Genomic DNA, 14,554 nt, shown 5'->3' with positions numbered 1-14,554 from the left:
TACTTCAAATCTTAAAAGCATATAACAACTTGTGGTTTATATAATAGGCTGTTAATTAAACTTAAAGAGAGAGACACTTTCTTAACACACTTTTAAATGTTTCACATTACACTGCATTTTAAGCCATTATGTTTTAATAATCTTTTGTTGTGTTTTAGTAAAGAAGTGCTCTTATTTTGTCTTGGCTAACTAACATGCTAAAGCACATGTATAATTTTAATGGTGTATTTGATATTTAAAGTTCATATATTTTAAACTTACTAAATTATCATTCAGTTACATGACAAGACAAAATTAAAGTATGTTTTATTTTACTGTAAATGCTTGTCATTCAGCAGTAAACATATTTCAAAGACAAGTAATTATGAAAACACATGCTGTACTTAAGTGGGTCCAATAAGCACTCTTAGTCTTAAGTTCAACTAATTGACTTATAAATGTGAAACTATTACCAGTTTTTATTTAATGGCACTTAACATGCAGTTATTTGTGTCTGAAAACATTACATTCAGTTCGCACTTAAGTATATTCAAAGTATACTAAAGTGCGTTTAAGGGTCTGTATGAAATGTCTCGGTTTAGTTTTAAATAATCCGTTTTTCACTTCCATCTTTTTCCCTTTCTTAATGACATCATCTTCCAGTAAGTTACATTAAGTTTGGAAAACATCATTAGGCATTAACAATGCATGTGAAGAATAATGTGATGTTTAGGTGTATTGATTGGTTTGTGTCACTTTAAAACAGTGTTACCCCACAAGAATAGTTTGATAAAATAGTTTATTTTTATTATTTCAATGAAATAAATTGAAATAATTTCAATTTTATTGAAATTTCAATTAAATAAATATACTTTATAATTTTTTATTTTCAATGAAATAAATGTACTTTATAATAGTTTGATAATGTTTTTTATGTCATATTTTGTATTTTTTAGGTGATTTCATGAAATGATATTTACTCTGTATTTATAATCCATTTAAAATTATATATTTATAATCCATCTTTTCACTTTTTTAGCGTAGACCTGAAAACTTAACTGTACAACTTAAACTGTCTTAAATCTTGAATGTTTTAAAGATGACACTTTTCACACGCACACACACACACACACACACACACACACAAAAAGTGAACTTTTGAATTTTAGGTTTATTGTTTATTTAATTTTTAATAAAACATATTTTTTCAAAAAAATAAATTGACATTAAAACTGCAGGAAAATCAAAGTCATAAATTTAAACAAGTTTTGTTTCAAATTTGAGGTTGATATCTCAAAAAATGAGCTTTTTGTTTGGCCGCAGTACCAAACGGTTCCACTAGATTATATTCGTCTACCATTCATTTCCAATGACGTCATTTTTGGTTACGAGGAACACAAGTGTGACGAATCATTTCCGTGTGTGTTCACATAGCAAGTGGCAAAATCTCTACCAAGTTTCGTCCCATTCCGATGAAGTAAAACATTCGAAAAAGACAAAACGTAAAATTTTCCGACCGAAGAGCCCCAGAGTTAATGTCGAGTCAAAGCAAACCCCATGATATCCAATCATTTACAGCTTCACGACAGACTTATATGGGAATTGTAAAGATTTTATATGGTTCATTATACAGTTCTTTACAGATTTGTGGTCAGTTACGCCAAACCACGCCTGCGCCGATCCAAAAGTGACGCTGAAGCTTTGTGTGTTATTCTCTTCATCCCATTCAGGAACGCTTAACTGCCGGGTCCTGGGATGTGTGAAGGTCTTTCACAGTATGTGACTCTCTAATCCGCTGGTTAATGCACTGAATTGGGTCCGTCTCATCTAAAATCAGCAGAGCTGTTGGCTTTTTTCCACTTTTTGTGGAGACCGTTGATGTGCAAAACACTGTGGTGAAACAGATTGCCAGAGAGGTCATATTAAAAGGTCAACTTGATTATCAACTCTAGTCTTATTAAGAAAAGAGGAGTTTTGGTAAATTTGAGTTTCTCAGACTTAAATCCTTGCCAATTTAAGCACATTGTGTTATTTTTCCTCACTCTGAAAAAATATTGGGTTGTTTTTTTCTGCCCAAATCATGGGTTGAACCTCTTGGGTCATTTTCTTTGGGTTATAAGAAATGGTTTAGAACCAGAAATGGTTCCATCCCCCGCTTCATATATGGAACTCCAAAATAGAACCATTTTTTTTTGGTAAAAGGTTCTATTGACCAAGTATGGAACCCCAGGGTTCTATATAGAACCCAGAGGAACCCTTTTTTTAATAGTGTATAGAACCTTTTAGGGGTTCCAAATACGAACCTTTTAAGGTTCTATATAGAACCTTTTCTACTAAGAGTGTATTTTTCAGTATTTGGGTAGTTTTTGTGTTACCCAGATCCTGGGTCAGACGTAACAACCCATTGATTGAGTTATTTATCGTGGGCTTTTTGCCATCAGGAGAGAGCAGTGCAGCTCCGTCAAATTGTCTTTCGGGAAAGTACAGGTTTGCGTGCATTTTATTTCATATGAATATGCGTTGTTGTTCTGTATATATCGTTTAGTTTCAAAGCAACATACAGGGGCGTGATCAAGTCACCTAAACGAGTGTCGCGTAGATCTTTTCGTGTGCATGTTATGATTTTATTCAAAAAGATACAGAATATAAATACGTGTGATGTTAAAATGTGTTTTCAGAACTGTACACTGATTGTTTATGGACAGGAAAGTACAAACGTGACAACAGAGACTGGTCATTTACACGTAAATTACTCATTAATGTTTTATTTTTACTAACATTTGCTTAACTATTGGCAATAGCCTATATTAAAAATGATATACTATACTGTAAAATATGATTGAAAATAAAGGAATTATCATGCAAGCCAATGGTTGTATCAAGTATTTAAAAAAAAAAAGTTTATATGATTTAAATTAGTCTGTAGACATTAATTCATGTATCAAGTTTTTTTTTAAAAAGTATAGTAAAAAATAATCTATGCTTGGTTAAATCAACCCAACATGTGTTATGTCCTGTATTTACCCAGCCCTTGGGTTAAAAACAACCAAAATTGATTTTGACATCCACTTGATTATGGATTTGCCCTTTTTTGCAAGCTCTTGGGTACAAAAACACCCAAGAGTTCAAGTGGTGGAAATCAGATGGCAGTACTTGGTGGTTTAAGTACTGCCATCTGATTTCAGTTGATGTCAGTGAGTTTCAACGCAAAGGAAACCTCTTTGTATTCTCAAAATCAAAGAGCCCTCAGTCCCTTTAAAGGGTTGATCCTGTGCAAACAGGTCTGCGGTGCAGAAGCTGACACCGTTGAAACTATTAGCAAACAAAGCCACGCTAAGAACAAATCATTTACCTTCATAGCATCACAGACTCATCTGGTAGTTTTGCTTCCTTCAGCACTAATCTGCTAATCGGCCCGCTCTGTTTACACTCCTGCACGTTCAGTCAGTGATGCGACTCGATTCCACGTGTAGTCGGACGTCTCCAGAGCCTCTTCTGCTGCTGTATGCTAATGCAATAAATGTTTCAGTAAAGCTGATCAAAAAGGCAAGACTTGCTTGTAAAGACAATAGTTTTTGAGGTTATTAGCTTTGTGATGTTTTGAGGTTACTTGTGCAATGGTGTCCTGACTGGCTGTCTGAGCTTGACAGACAGATTCAAAATCAAGGACATTTTGAAACAGACTAAACATTTTATCAATTGAATGAACTGTGAAAAGAGGGCTAAAATCACACCACGCAAGCACACAGCCCTTCACAGGGCTGTCAGTTAAACACGTTATCAACGGCGTTAACGCAAACCCATTTTAACGTCGTCATTTTTTTTATCGTGCGATTAACGGTCTTTTTGGCCTAGCAAACTTTGTAGTTTTCTTTCACATGCTTTTGCAAAAGGACGCGACATGCACGCGCTGTGCTATGAAACCCATTCATTTCAATGGCTTGCGCCGCACGAGGACATTTTGTTTCTTCGTCGACCAAAGCGCAAGCGGATCTAGCTAGACCGTAAACAAAACAACAGGCACGCCGCACACACACGTTTGGGCTTGCCAGCCGGCCAAATAGTAGGCTAACGTTACGTTTTGAGATTTTTCGCGAGGCGCCGAAATGGATGCCTTAAGATTCTGAATGGAAAGTTTACTTTTAAAAAGTTGCCAAATCGTCCCATTGACAAGACCAAAGTGATCTGTGTGTTTTGTCGTTGTGAACTGAGCTATCATCATCGCAGCACGTCAAGTCTGAAATACCGCTTGATGATGGCCAAGCACACACACACACAAACAGCTGATGCGAATTCTCCGCCCCCTCGTCAATATCAGGACCTCGTCAGTATTTCTTTCACTTTATTGATGGACAGTGTTACATTGTGTGAGAGATTATTTGCTCCAAGTGAGAATTCTAGTGTGAATTTGAACACTGTATATGCCAATCTTGTTTTCAATAAAAAACATTTGCACAAAGCAAGCCGATCCACTTTTCCATGTTGATAAGAGCATTAAAATGAGAAAAAAATAATGGGACAAAAAGAAATCAAGATTATATTAATTGCGATTAATCGCGAGTTAACTATGACATTAATGCGATTAATCGCGATTAAATATTTTAATCGTTTGACAGCACTAGTTTTTAGTTGAAAGCGGTGTCTTGTAAACAGCCCCTGATAGTCAGTAGAAAGTGTGTTGTCTCAGGCCCCGTCCACACTACTGCGTTTTCGTTTAAAAACGGAGAGCTTTTGCTACGTTTGCACCTCCCGTCCACACTAAAACGGGAAAAACGAAGACCTAAAACGGAGAAGTTTAGAAACGCTGCAGTTTTGCGTTTTGAATCTCCAGAGGGCGTTTTAGTGAAGACGAGACAAAACGGAGGAGTTTACAAACGATGACGCAGAGGCTCACGCTCGGCTATGATTGGGTGTCATCAGTCATGACGTATCTTTCCCTGATTCGTCAGCCTCTGTTTACACCGGCGCGCGCATGCCCAGTGTTGGTGAATGGTCACGTGATCCGCGTTTTCAGTCGTTTTAATGTGGACGGAGATCAATTCTAATACGCAGACAAAACGCTGGTGTGGACGGAGATCGTATTCGTTTTAATTCTCCGTTTTTAAACGAAAACGCAGTAGTGTGGACGGGGCCTCAAAATAAAGTGTTAGCAGATATTAAGTAGTCAGTCTACTACAGTAATACACTAATGACTTCTATATGACATAGTTGCAAAGATACTTGGTTAGTAGAATGTCTAAAGTGCAAATAAAATGTTGCCATTTACTTTATTACACAAAAAAAAGAGTCTTTTTTGAGATTTTGGATTGGATTGTTTGGTAGAGTACGATCAGAAACAATACATCCTATGTCAAAGCATCTGAAGAACTGTGTTTGGTGGATGTAGCTTGAAAGCACCAAGCGTCCGTCAAATTACAGTCAAAACGTGCGATGGAAGTATATGAATAAATAAATGTGTGATCATCCATTACAGGAAAACCATCAACCGATTGGTTGATAAAACGTAAACGCTCTAGCTGGAGTTGGAGTCAGAAAGTCAAATCAGAATGATTATTGTTGTTTTCAGTGTTCATAAACCTCCAGTGAGTCCAGATATGAGCTGATTAATGTGTGTGTATGGCATACGGGCAGCTAACTTTCCTCCTCAAGGTCACAGTGTCCTAGTCTATTCACCCTCGGGGAGATTCCACGCTTCTAGAATGTTCTGGCTGATTCCCTGCATGGCTAATTTTGTTGTGTGTGTGTGTGTGTGTGTGTGTGTGTGGATGGGGGTAGATTCTTCCCCTCTCTCTCTCTCTCTCCGGTGTGTTTGCATTCCTCTCAGTTAATAAGTGTTTGGCTGATCCCAGAGCAGGGGCAGATCACCCCACGCAAACACACGGCCCCTCCCACGCCTCGCTGTGAAAGAGCCAGCGAGAGGGACGCTAAGCTAATGAGTGTCATAAATTTCATGGGCCTTCAGCTCATCCATTAACCATGATAATATCCGGGGGACCAGCACAGATCAGATCTACCGCAGTGGGTCATGTGACCTGTCTGCATGCCAGCACACACATATGTTCACTTTGACGGTACGTTAAGCTTTCAACCCTGGTCAAAAGGCCAGCTTTACTGTATATGTGTTGGGTTCTTAACTTGCGTAGAAAGACTTTGCCTCCTAGACCAGCATCAAACAAGCATAACGCACAGTGTAGAGTAGCCTATATACAGCCAACACAAAAAAGAATGACACATTGTTGTGACTACATTTGTCACATGACCTCATCATTTGCATGTTTAATTCATTCATTTGGCATCCATGTAGTTGGACAGGTTTGTAGTTGGATAGCAGATATTGCATGTTGGACTAGGCCAGCGTTTCTCAAAGTGTGGTGGGGAATAGAAACATGACAAGTGGGGCGCGACAAACGGGAGAAAATGTGGTAATTTTGTGCCCAACTCTATTAATTCCTTTTTTTTATCAAGCCTAAACTCAAAACAAAACGATGACACATTCAAATGAAAGCCTTACTTAACCTTTTAACACGAAAGTTTGAAAGTTTTTAGAGGCGCCCGTAATTTAGATCATCTCCCTTCATGGTTTCCATGGTGACGCGTCATTGCTTGTCACATGTATATTCGCTAAGACCGGCATTTTGACATCATGTTGTGTGTATTTCACTATTTAAGGTCAATAAGCAGCGAAAAATAACTCTAGTGCTGAGAAGCGTCTTTATGAGCCGCACTTTGGGTGTGAGCACAAAATCTGTGGGAATGAGTGAATTATGCGCAATACGCGAAATTCAAGCCTAGTAACAGCAACATTAATCATCCGGATCAAATGAAACGAGTGAGTGAGGAGAGGCATGTGTGTGTGTGTGTGTGTGTCACTCGCTGAGAGAGATGAGAGAGAGAAAAAGCGCAGCTGATGTCGTGTTTCTATTCTGCGGGAAATTAGTACTGGAGGCGTTTCAGACAAATAACCGTGATTTTAACGGTAAAATACTGTAAAAATGCTACAGTGCAAAACTGTTAATTGGTAAACAGAAAGTTCCCGTACTATACACGGTAAATAACTGTGATATAATTTTACAGTAAAATACCGTTAAATTTACAGTTTTTGAAAGTGAAAAAGAACAAATCATTGTATAATTTACAGTGAAAAAACGTAAATTAACATTCCCACAATTCACTTCACATTTTATGTATTTTTGTTGAAATAACTATGTTTCCTCATAGTTTTATTGTTTTATTTCTAATCAGCAGTGGTGGAATGTAACGAAGTACAAGTTCGTTACTTTACTTAAGTACATTTTCACGTATCTTTACTTTACTTAAGTACAATAAATAGTGCATACTTTTTACTTTTACTTCGTTACATTTTGCTGCAATTATTATACTTTCTACTCCACTACATTTCTACAACTTCTGTTACATTTTCGTTACATTTTCTGATCAGTTTTTCCCCTGCCAAAACGTAATCTGACCGTCCGTTCGTTGCACGTTTGTCTCACCAGTGACGTTTGGTTGCCATAGATACAGTATATCAACCTGGTCACACTAAATGCGTCTCACACGCAGTGTGTTTATCATGCAACTCATACGCGAAAATTTGTTTTTACGTGCATAGGAAACACACCGTGTGTAATATATGTTTGGTTTGGTTAGGATTATGGCAAGCCAAGAGGTTCAGAATTACACCATAAATGAATCGCGTTTACTGCCAAACATAGTTATTAACATATAGTAAGGATAAGCATGATATTGCCTAATTGCAAGCTTGTTTCAGAAATGGTGACATCAATTTTTTTCCATCATTATTGAACATCATTATTGGAGTATTAGGTTGAATGAGTTAGAATTAAATGTTTTATTAATCATTAGAAAATAGACATTTAGAGAATAAATTATTATGCAAGTACTTTTACTTTTAATACTTAAAGTACATTTAAAATAAAGTACTTTTTACTTTTTACTTAAGTATGGTTGTCATTGTGTTACTTCTACTTTTACTAAAGTAAATATTTATCTGGGTATTTGTATTTTTACTTAAGTACTGAGATTCAGTACTTCCTCCACCACTGCTAATCATTTATGTACAGTAGGGTTATATGTTGCATTTAATGTTGTTAAACAATTTCATGTGTTTTACCAAGATGGTGCTTAACATTTGTGTGAATGACGTTGTGCAGCTTCTTTAATTAAGTATTGCTTCATACACTTATTCATTCACTTGTGATGAGCTGTGATTATTCATGTAACTCTCATCACTGCTGTGATGATTGATGGTTGTCAGTATATTACAATGGTCTAAAACAGATATCAATACATCAATAAGTTGGTAAATCCACATTTTATCAGAAAATAAAATACGGTTTAGTACTGTAAATTTTAAGTTAAGTCTGTAAAACCATTAACGTTCCTACCGTATTTTTAACGGTAAAGTTCTGGCAACCACAGCTGCCGTTTTTTTACTGTAAAATTTACGGTTTATTTTTTACAGTGTGGCGATATGTATTGAAAAATCTATATTTTTGACAACACTACATTGCACTTAGTTCACTATTCAGATGTTTTTTTGAAAGACTAGAATTGAAAGAAATTATAAATTAAAATTTAACTCGCCAAATCGGCTAGTAGGAGTTACTGCGTTACACTGTTGAAATACACACGAAGTTGGCGGGTTAGTGGGTGTTAATGTAACTTTCCATTAAAAGTAACTAAGCACTTTTTTAGGGAGTAACGCAATACTACAACTTTTTTTTCAAAAGCAACTTTCCCGACACGGATATATACACAGTAAACAAATAGCGAGCTATTCCAAGCACGTCCCAGTGTTGTTATGTCTGACCCAGTCTGGCTACTCTAACAAACTGACGCAATTTAGTGCCGCTAGTGGCGAAGGAATTACACACTTCGCCTTTCACAAACAGTATTGACTGGAAAGGGAAGGGGCTGTGGGAAATAGCTTGAGAAGTCTGTGTTTCACTTCATCCTCCATCTGTTCCGATCAAGTCATTTAATGGGAGAAGCCGCCGCTAACGGCGAGTCCCATTGCTGGCGGTGGATAACTGAGAGTGGCATTGGAGAATGCCTTGGCCCGAGCCAGTCTATGAGGGGGTCCCAATTTGGATCCAGCATTGGGGCTTTTGTCAGGTTTTTGTCACCACAGCAGCTCACCTATTGAAGACTGCGCCTCAGATATGTAAAGCAGCATCGTTTTAAAGTCTTTGCTCCACTGGGAAACAAACAAAGAAATAAAGAAATCAAATCAAGGTTTACTGATGAGTAGCCATAGTAAAAGGCCCTGGCAATGAGCAGGCGACAGAGAAACAAGTAAATGCAAGAAATGGAGTAGGGTGAAAGAGTTTACTATGCTCTTGTTTGCTTAAAGTAGGCTTTTCATTGAGGATAGCCAAGTCCCGCAGTCGGCTTGGTGCGTCTCCCACCCTGCATTCAAAGGCAGGTCCGGACTTGCCAGTTCAAGGTCGAGCCGCGTCCGCCAGTCTTTCCCTGGCTACCGTGGGCCGTGTTTATGTTTGTTTTTTTCTCGCTGTCACTGTAATTCCCTCTCTCAGGGACAGTCTTCAGGTCTCTCTCGAGATCAGGTGTCAGGTGAGCTCTTCTCTTCCTGCTTTTGTATGTGATAAACGTGCCCCGTTTAGCGGCTATATTGTTTCATGGTCGCCACAACAGAAGCTTCATCCTTGACTCCTTTGAGATTGAATAACCTATAGCCGTCGAACCTGTACGTGATGTTCCTGAAAGTATAGACTGCATGCGTCAGGTGCTATTGTCATGATCTTGCGATGGAAGGTTCGGCTATAATGGCAAATCGATGAGATGATAGTTCTCTTGAAGAAAATGAAAGCATTGTACCTTTGTGACTACGGTAGACGCACAGCACAGGCTCGAAATGTTCTTAGAAAACAATACCCCACAGGCTAATTTAGCTTTACGACGCATTCGATTACTTCTTAATCCCTGTGAAATTTTTCATGGGAGGAGCTCCTAGTCTAAAAATAATAATTCAAGAAACTTCCTTAATATGAGCTATATGTATGCCATATCCGCACCAACTTTTCTGTAAACAATAATGCCATAATTCAGGTATACGGTCCAAATAACATGCATGACATTAAAATCAAGTAATTAATATTAACAACACAACATGTTGCATAAACACTTCGATGTCTTTCAAAATAAAGGTTTCAGACGGGGGTTTTCGAAGCAAAGCCATTTTTGGTTCCCCAAAGCACCTTTCAGTGAACAGTTGTTGTTGTTTTTTTCTTAGTGTGAGAACATTTTAATAATTTATTAAATGTGTATATATTTTTTTAAACATTTTTCCACTATAAAAACCCTTTTGTGGAATGGAAAGATCACATGGGTGTTAAAGGTTCTTCATGAGACCATCAATGCTAATAAAGAGATATAGAGAAATAATCCTTTATTACAAAATGTAATTTATTTTTAGTATACACAACTTTACACACACACACACACACACACATTAAGACTAAAATCCAAATAGTGTTTTATGCAGAAATGCGTCTTTCCCCATAATTTGTTATGCTATTCATACTTAAATCATGTTTACTCTACTAGCAACGACCAAGTGTGTAGTTATTGATCAATTCCAGTCCGATTATCCCTATTATCTAGTTGCTTATTAGCATGCATATCACTAAGATATATTGGCTGTTTATTACCACTCATAAAGCACATGTTAATGCCTTATTCTGCATCCCTCAAACCTACCTAACTAGTGTTAAGTTTGACTGGCCAATTCTCAATTCTCATGTAGATTCTTTGTATTAGTTTGCTTGTAATTAGGCAAAAGTAATAGTTAATAGTTAGTTAATAGTGAGAATTGGACCCTAAACTAAAGTGTGACCCCAATTTTACAGTCATATTACATAATAACTGCTTAATAACTAGACTAAGCCTAACCCAAAACTTAACCCACGGCTGCATGCTCTGTTTCACTGTGTTTGTTCCTGTCTTGACCAAGTTCAGTTTCATTCAGTTCACCTGTTGTTGGTTAATTACCTCATTAGTTCTGGTGTAAGTGTTCAGTTCTTTGTCCTGTCTCGTCAGTATTAAGAGGTTGTTTCCTGTGTTTCATTGTTGGATTAAAGATCGAATTGTCCTCCGTCATGTGCTTTCTTGCAAGAGCCACCCGTGACAATAGCTTCTGGTACATTTCATTCAGTATCACCTCATTACTTTGTGCCTAAATCCTGAGATTGTTTTATGATTTTTAAAGCTGGATACATTGAAATGATTCAAGATCTGACTTGCCAACTTCATAACTGGTGCATACTGTATATTTAGCGTGACCCAGAAAAGCAAAACTTTTAGCTATAGCTGTTAATTTATTTATGCTTATATAAAAACAAAGCTAGTCATGTTTAAAAATGGACATTTCTAATTGTCAGTCATTTCAAAAAAATCTTGAAGTTTATTGTTGAAGTTAGTCTAAAGTATATAGTTCGTAATGTGTCCAATAATCCACGCTGTTTTCAATGATTAATGTTTCTACTTATTGCTTCTTTTCTTTATAAATTGTTATGAATTAAAACAGAAATAAAAAAATTAAATCAAACTGGGCTTACCGACACACTGTAAAAAATGATCTGGATTTTAATGGTAATAGACTGAAAAAAATCCTACAGTAAAAAAAAAAATGCTAATTGGTTAACAGAAAGTTTCTGCAATATTACAGTAAAATACCATTTAATTTACAGTTTTTGGAAATAGTATATAGTAATTAATAAAATTCCCACAATTCCCTGTGTGACATTTCACATTTGATGTATTTCTTCTATTTCTTCATAGTTTTTTTTTTCTCTTTTTTAATCAGATAAATACATTAGGGTTTTATGTTACATTTAATGTTGTTAAATTAATGTTTATTGCATTTTTAAATTGCATGTGTGTTTATGTGAAGGACATCGTGCAGATTAATATTAAAACTGCTTGTGATGAGCTTTGATTGATCATGTGACCCTCATAATCACTGTGATTGGTGGATGTCAGTGTATTACAATGGTACAAAACAGATATTAGTACATCAATAGGTCCATTAATTAACATTATATGAGAGAAGAAAATACGTTTTTTCACTGTGAATTTAAGTGAAGACCTAAAATGTCGCTACCGTATTTTTTACGGTAAATATCTGGCAAACCATTTTTGTTACCGTAAATTGAACATAAATTTTTGGAAATCCTGCATCTCATGTTAAACAGTGTTATTAGAGCTGATTACAATGAGCCGTCCAAACAGCAGGAAATGGCTTTGTCATGGGGCTCTTTTGCAGGATCGCCGCCACCCCCAAACACCTACAAAAGAGCATCACAGTCCCGCGCGACCAACAAAGAGCCTCCCACCGTTTCACTACCCATTGTTTTCCCTATGCTTGCTCACTGTGTGTATTGCTCTCTAAGCTGGTGATGGATGTCGGATTACTCAGCCACTAGTGTCTCACTAACAAAGAGACGCTGGCTCTGAGAACACACACACACCACCTACAGCCCAGCATGTCACGGCCCACTGCTTCCCTGACCTCCACGTCTCTGATATCAGCGCTCATGTCATGAGCTGCACTTTCATTGTGTGGACTTGTTGATTTTTTGTCGAATAACTGCAATAACCCCCATCATTTATATTAATAAAACCAAAAATACAGTAAGATTATGGTTGATTGGCCATCATAAAATAACAACCCATTTTATTTACATAATGTCATATGTTTTCTAATTATATATACACGCACACTCACCTAAAGGATTATTAGGAACACCACACTAATACTGTGTTTGACCCCCTTTCGCCTTAATTCTACGTGGCATTGATTCAACAAGGTGCTGAACGCATTCTTTATAAATGTTGGCCCGTATTGATAGGATAGCATCTTGCGGTTGATGGAGATTTGTGGGATGCACATCCAGGGCACGAAGCTCCCGTTCCACCACATCCCAAAGATGCTCTATTGGGTTGAGATCTGGTGACTGTGGGGGCCATTTTAGTACAGTCAACTCATTGTCATGTACAAGAAAACAATTTGAAATGATTGGAGTTTTGTGACATGGTGCATTATCCTGCTGGAAGTAGCCATCAGAGGATGGGGACATGGTGGCCATAAAGGGATGGACATGGTCAAAAACAATGCTCAGGTTGGCCGTGGCATTTAAACGATGCCTAACTGGCACTGAGGGGCCTAAAGTGTGCCAAGAAAACATCCGCCACACCATTACACCACCACCACCAGCCTGCACAGTGGTAACAAGGCATGATGGATCAATATGGGCATATACAAATATCTGGCACAAAGGGAAATCATTTCAGAGGCAGAGCTAGTTATTGCTTTTTTATAAATATTAAGGAGAAAAATATTTTGTTTTATTTTGAATGATTTATCAGTGCACAGATTAATAGGGTCAATTCTTGAGAAAAAAGAAGTGTGATAAGTTATATTAGATGTGTCATCTTGAAAGTACTGTGTGACTTAAAAATACTGGGCTTGCAGATAATATAAGAAATAAAAGGCACAATTGCTTGATTGTTTCTAATACACATTTAAAAAGTATTCACAGCATTACAGTACGTTTAAATCGTTATGTTTTAATCATCTTTGGTCATGTTTTTAAAAAAGTGCACTTATTTTGATGTGTTACAGTAACTAACATACTAAAGTTCTTGATTATAATAAACTGTAGTGTGTTATTCAATGTTACATTTAATGTCAATACAGTATTTCTTAAATTCGTACAAAATTCCAGCTTCATCATTACAAGCAAACATGCACTTGCAAAATGTACCTTTTTAAGTATACTAGTTTACAAGCGCACGTCCTGATTTTGCCGAGTTGGTTCCTGGATCAAAATACCTGACCGAAAATGTATTCATAACCCTATCCCTGACCCATAAGTTATCCCTAAAATCAGAGGGAAGTGATGGTGAATAACACTAAACCTGTCTGTAAGGCTAAGCTTGACGTAGACTGTAACCTTGTACCTCAAATCTGATTGGTTGAAAAAAATGATTAAAGTATTTTACAGTATTTCCATAATGAATTGATCGGGTTTATTTCCTTAGCAGTATCCCAGAATTCACTTTGAAATTAATTTTTGGTATATTTTACATTTTTGATTTTTGACATTTCTGTATTTAAAATCATTTTTTTTGGATTGATTTCATGAAATATTTCAATTTTCTTTTCAGGGTTTTCATAAGCTGTAAGGCATAATCATCAAAATTATAACTTCCGACCAACATTCAAATTTTTCGAGTTGTATTCCTGTATTCATCTAAACATTGCTTTCGATTTCCGCTAATAGTATATGCAAAGCTATTTCCAACTCCTTATAACCCCTAAACCTTAAACCCCCGAAGAGAAGGGAATAACATGTTTCCCTTTTAATGCTTTACTCTGAAAGGTAAGTGCACTTTCACAAAGACATACGCCATCATCACCTTAATAAATCCTGGTGTCCGCCAGACCCCCTCATACCGCGTCCTGCCAGCCTTCCCTAATCAAACCCCCAGACGCTGTTATGGACCCTTGCCCATTTTGTGCTCGGCCCTCATG

The sequence above is a fragment of the Pimephales promelas genome, chromosome 3 (assembly GCF_988280905.1).
Source record: "Pimephales promelas chromosome 3, fPimPro1.hap1.1, whole genome shotgun sequence".
NCBI classification, from domain to species: domain Eukaryota; kingdom Metazoa; phylum Chordata; class Actinopteri; order Cypriniformes; family Leuciscidae; genus Pimephales; species Pimephales promelas.
Note: the sequence above shows the minus strand (reverse complement) of the source record.